Raw genomic sequence first — 6,386 nt, forward strand, 5'->3', positions numbered from 1 at the left:
AACTCTGTTGAGAAAGTGATGGGTAGTTTGTTTGGCTTATACTGGATGATGATGAACACAGGCTCAGGATGGTTTCACAACCATTAGTCCATGTCAGGTTCTCATCAGGATCATGAAGGATGTGGCTAAGCTCTGGGTTTTCTATGAGGGAGAAAGGAAAGATGAAAGTATCAGGTGAATGTTTCTTTTCTGTACATGGCAATGCCTGGGCTCCCATGTCTGTGAAAACCAATAATTGGGTTGTGTCTGGTGGGAATGTTATACCAGTAAACACAGAAATATCTCTGTGGGGTCCTTGTCATTAGTTGTGAAGTTAAATGTGGTAGAGTTATGCCATATGGACATGAATTTAATATAATCTAAACCATGGGCAGTATTCTAGACCATTTGAAGGACCACTGCTCTCCAAGTTCTCTTACTAGCCCTTGATTTAAAAGTCCTTTATGTCTTTCATGATACCTGCTACTGGAGGATGACAGGATAGGTTAAAAAAAAAAACCAAGCAATGATTATGATGCCTGTTGTTCTTCTGCTTTACCATGAAGTGGGAATTTTGGGTTGACTGTATAATTTGTATGGCAGTCGCAAGGACTGTAAAATCTGAATCACACTATGTACACCTGAAATTAATGCTATATTGTAATCAACTGGAGTTCACTAAAAAATAACTAAAGTAAAAGTTAAATTAAAAGTATAAAATGTTCAATATTATACACACGTGATTATATACATTTAAAAAAAAGGCCTGGAGGTTATGCAAATTAACTTCAGTGTCAGAGAATGTAGCTATATTCTCATGGAGTTGCAATTCTCTAGCAGAGAGAGGTTGAGCTCAATTCAATAGATACATTACTATTTTAATAGAGACTTCTGTTGGTATAGGAGGAGCTTCTGCTATTCCCCAGGGCATAATAGGAATCTCAATCCATAGCGTAACTGGCTCTGCAGAAGAGACTTGAGTTTCGATAAGGGCTCAGTGTAACTCTGGAAGCTGCCTCTCCATTGGCCAATACCTTCGCACTGAGTCTGAGCGTTGCTAAAGCCCATGGAAATTTGGTCCAGTGGCTCCCAGAGTGAATTTTAGGGTCACCCAAACTTTTACCTGTAAGGTCTGTCCTCAGAGCACAAGTTGCAGAGCTAGAACAATAGCCTTCTTTAGTTTATTTAGTGACTGTTGTTGCTTGGGTCCCCACAGATAAGTGGAAGTCCTGAGGGTGACTCCATACACAGGTACCAGCAAATGTTGGAGGTTGGCACCAGAGTCCAAACATTCCTACAAAATCTTGGATCTCCTTTACCAACATGGGAGGGTGGGGCCCTAGGACCTTTTACCAAACTTGGACTAGGTTACCCTTTTGAGATTCAATTATAGCCCAGGTATTTAACAAACTAGGAGGTGCCTTTTACCTTATGGAGGGCAACTGACCATGCCCTCAGTAAGGTGTTCACTCACAGTAGTGATGGTGTGTGACATAGAGTCTTGGCCAGGCCCAGGGATGAGGATGACATCAATACAATGCCAAAGCTGAGTTTCTGCAGGAGATGCCAGTACAGAACATGCATCTAGGTCCAGACTGCAAATCCAAATACAATCACAGAGGAATTCATGTACCCAACAGGCAACTGGGAAAAAATTGTACTGTTGATCCTTAAAGGGGGAAGGCAAATTGTGACCAATTATCCTATGACCTATTTAACAAAGAGAACATGTTAGCCCAGTCTTGGACTCTGAACCATTTACCAATATTACTTGAGTGTCATTCATTTCGGTATGAGATTCATAATGTCAATACCTAGTAGAGGGGCTCTGATACAGGGAGCAGCCTTCTTTAACTCTCTCTAGTCCATAGACAGCCCCTACCTGTTACTAGTGGCTTTGAGGACATGCCATAGCAGGAAACTGAAAGTTGGGGATCCATATCCTTTTATTAACTTGGCTATGACAGGCCATAATCCTTGAGTGCTTTACATTTAGTCAGTACCTCTCACATGGGTAAAGGAAGGTTAATTCATTCCCACTGGTCAGAGCCTACCAGTGGCATAAACACGTTAGGCTTATTTTATGAGGTTATCTGCTGATTGAGGAAATCCATTTCAAAACTGGGAAAAGGAGACTCAGAACAACCAAGGCAGAGGCATTCTTTAGCAAAATAAAGCCAATTTTAAAAGCTCAGTAGCAAATTATCCCTTCAATTAACGCTCCTCCCAAGCTAGTCGTCTCCTGGGGGAATCCCTTTAATGCAGCAGCCCCCAGTCTTTTTGGCACCATAGATGGGCTTTGTGGAAGATAATTTTCCCACGGGCTGGGGTGGTAGGAGGGATGGTTTCAGGATGATTCAAGTGCATTACATTTATTGTGTACTTTATTCCTATTTTTATTACATCAGCTCCACCTCAGATCATCAGGCATTAGATCCTGGAGGTTGGGGACCCCTGCTTTAAAATATGAGTGCTCCCTGGGTTTCAGAAGATGTGGACACCTGTGTAAATCAGAGCCAGGCAATGTTGTTAATATTTTTGAGCCAACACTACAGTTTATATGGTAAGAGGTCAACTGCCTGCCAGAAGAGGCCTGCTTTGAGACCCCTGGGTCTTGATGTGGTGTCTGGTCCTTGGTACTGGCAGAGGTCAAGGGCAGACATGGAAGATCAGGCTGTCACTGAAGGAAAAGCCAGACCAGGTTGGAATATAACTTTAGTAACTATATCAATTGCTATACAGATTTATCAGAGATCATCTAATATCTCATGGCTCCTTATCCCTTGGGGTCCAATACAACCAACTTCTCTTTTTCATTTCAGAGTTCATGTTTAAAAGGGGACCTGGTGTTAAGTGGATCATTTTGCCAAGGAAGGGGGCAATCACTCTATGGACAGTGATTTTGAATTAGGCCAGGTAGGGTATTGAATGTACACTTAACAGGCAGCACTTGACTCTAAGTTTGTCATTCATGAGCTTCTGTTAAATCCAGGGCAGCTATGTCCTTTTGAATTGTCTGAGCATTAGACATCACTGCCTGTAAAGAAGCTGACCCCCACCCCAAGATACAACTTCGTGGTCTCATGACTGAATTCAGCCCCCTCAAGACTTGGCTAATCACTACGCTGCATGATATCTGTGGTCTGAGGAGAAGCCCATTCCTTCAACCCCGGTTAATGGATGCTAATGTCCTTTGAGAGTCTGCCAGGATCAAATGTTGGATCTCCTTTACCAACATGGGAGGTTGGGGTACTAGGAGCTTTCCTTTCACCAAACTGGAACTAGTTTATGAGTGTTAATAGCCTCAATAGGGAGGCCAGAGGTCCCCAAGATGCAGGAGGAAATAAAGTACAACTGGCAGATGTCTTTTTTTCTTTTCTCTTCTAATCCTGTGTTGCCATGGCATGGCGACACTTGGTCCCACCTGAACTTAACTTTATCTCAAACCTTGAGCTAACCAATGTGTTTTTCTTATGGAAATGTTTTCTTAAGCTATGTTAATGAACTATGTATTTGCTTGGAAATCTGCCTTTCTTCAAGATTCATGTCAATTGTTTTATGGCTGGGGATGACTCACCTTGTGCCAATGCTATCTCAAAATGCATGTTGTGGGTGAGGGGCCTGGTGCAACTCTCAGTTTTTGAGGCATTTCCTTTCTCTAATTAGCAGCTTGCTAATAGGGATATAGCTCCTTGTTAAAAACTAGCAACGGGGCACTCTTTCTGTCTCATTCTGATGTATATGTCAGAAGCTTTCTCTATGTCTTTAATAATTTACTAAAACTTGATTTCACATAAAGCTCTGAGCAATCAAGCCTCATCACTGGCCCCAGATCGAATTTCGCTCCTCTGGAGGTCACAAATCCTGGCATTATTCATGGCTTATAACAGCAACCTTTTCTAAGCTTTCAAGTTTCACTTATAGACCAGACATTGAACAAACTAGGAGGAGAATTAATTGAAGGGCTAATTCTTTACTGAGGTTTTAAAATTGACTTAGTTTTTCTAAAAGATGCTTCTGCCCTAATCGTTCTCTCTGAGACCATCTCTTTTCCCATTTCGGAATGGACTTTCTCAGGTAGCAGGTAACCTCATGAAACAAGCCTAAGGCTTTTATGCTGCTGGTGAGCATTGGCCAGTGGGAATGAGTTAACATTCCTCTACCTGTGTAAGAAGGATTATGGCCTGTCATAGATGACTTAATGAAAGGATATGAATTCCCATCTTCAGTTCCCTGATATGGCCTGTGCTTAAAGCCACTACTAATGGATAGATGTTATCTATAGTCTACAAAGAGGTAAACAAGTCTGCTCCCTGTATTAGAGCCCCTCTACTGGGTATTAACATTATGAATGTCATATCTTAGTGAAGGATAATACTAGTGAATGGTTCGAAGTCCTAGAATGGGCTAACATGTTCCCTTTGCTAAATATGTCATAGGATGGTCAACTACAATTTGCCTTCCCCATTGCGGATCAATAGTACACCTTTTCTCAGTTGCCTATGGGGTACATGAATAGCTCTGTGATTGTACATAGGATTTGCCATCTGGAACTAGGTGCCTGCTCTGTACCAGCAACTCCCATAGAAACTCGGCTTTGGCACTGTATTGATGTCATCCTCATCACTGGACCTGGCTGTGACTCTGTGTCACACACCATCACAACTGTTAGCAAACACCTCACTGAATTACTGGCAATTTCCCTTCATAAAGCACAAGAGGATGCCTGCTTTAAAATATGAGTCCTTTCTGGGATTAGGGAGGTGTGGGCACCTGTGTCAATCAGAGTCAGTCAGGGTATTAATATTTTGGAGCCCACACAACAGTTCATGTGGTAAATGTGTGACAGTCCGCTAAAAGAGGGCTGCTTTGAGAACACTGGGTCCTGATGTGAGGGCAGCATAATGTATGTGTGTGCAAGACACCCTTATTATGTGTAAGGGTGTCTACATGTGTGAAGGAGTTTGTAACCATATTTGTATGTGTGATTGAATGTACATGTTCGCTTGCAAACAACTTAAGGAGGAGTATGCTCATGCATGTAAGTAAATTTATGAATGACTGTACATGAGGAATATTCGAGTGTGTGAATGAATGCATAACTATTTTAACTTGAGAACATTTGTATGAATTTGTCCATGTGTCAGTGTGTCTATGAATGGGAGTAAATCTGTAAGCATGTTCAACTGAGTGAATGTGTAACTTGTGGATGTATGTGAGCGTATTTGTGTATAAGAGTGAATTGAGCCTGTTCATATGTCAGTGTATTAATGTGCTTTTGTGTGTTTCTGTGTGTTCACATTTTTGAGTGAATTTGTAAGCATGTGCATGATGGTAGCATGTTTACCTCTGAGTGAATGTGTAACCACGATGATCTGTGTGAGCTTGTTAATGTGTACATCTATTTCTGAATCGATGCATGCATGTATGTGTGAATGGTGATCATATACATGTACATGACTGTTGCAGAGTGTATTTGTGAGTCTGTGATCAGGTTCACTGTGTATATATGTGCACATATTCCTGTGTGTCTGCAAATGACTGTGTGAATATATACATCAGATGATGTTCCTGTGTTCAAATGAAAATGTAAGCATATCATGTGTGTTCATGACTATGAATGAATGTATCCTTTGTATTTGTGTTTTTCTACATTTGTGTTTCAGTAAATGTACAAACAGGACTGTCACTATACACACAGACATAACTATGTGTGTATATTACTGAAATGAAAGTTTAAATGATTTTAGGAACACATGTGTGTGTTAGTGAATATACAAGCATGCTTGTGTGTGTAGGTGCATGGTAAACTATGTGTTCTTTTCTGTGAGTGAATGTGATTATGTTTGTGTATGACCTAAAGTGTGCTCCTTATGTGGAAGTGATAATGTCAGTGTGCCCATGTGCAACTGTGAGTGAATGTGTATTTGTGTGTTTGTTTGTGAGAGATTGAGTGAATATGATCTTGGCTAAATGTGAATGTGTGATCATGCCCATGTATGTGCATAAGTGTTTTGGGGGTGTGTATGAATGTGTAAATGCACATGTATGTGTGTTTATGAGCATGCAGACTATGTGAGTATGTCAGAGTGTTCATGTTTGTGAACTTGTCATGCATGACTTATTTGTGTTAGCATGTGGTTTTAAAAATAAATGTGAGAACATGCCCATGTCAGTGTGTATGAATGGATGTGGGGACTGAGTATGGGTGAGTATATAATTTTTCTGTATGTAAGTCCATGAGAAAGTGCATGTTTATGTGGGATGTGAGTGAAAGTGGAGGTCTACAGCTGTTAGTGACATAATGGCTGAGCACATTTGTGTGTCTGGGAATGTTCATGTTTAAGTAGGTTCATGTGTGAGTGAATGTCTGAGTATGCTTGTGTGTGTGAGCATGAACCTATGAA

The sequence above is a fragment of the Odocoileus virginianus genome, unplaced genomic scaffold (genome assembly GCF_023699985.2).
Source record: "Odocoileus virginianus isolate 20LAN1187 ecotype Illinois unplaced genomic scaffold, Ovbor_1.2 Unplaced_Contig_53, whole genome shotgun sequence".
In the NCBI taxonomy this organism is placed as follows: Eukaryota; Metazoa; Chordata; class Mammalia; order Artiodactyla; family Cervidae; genus Odocoileus; species Odocoileus virginianus.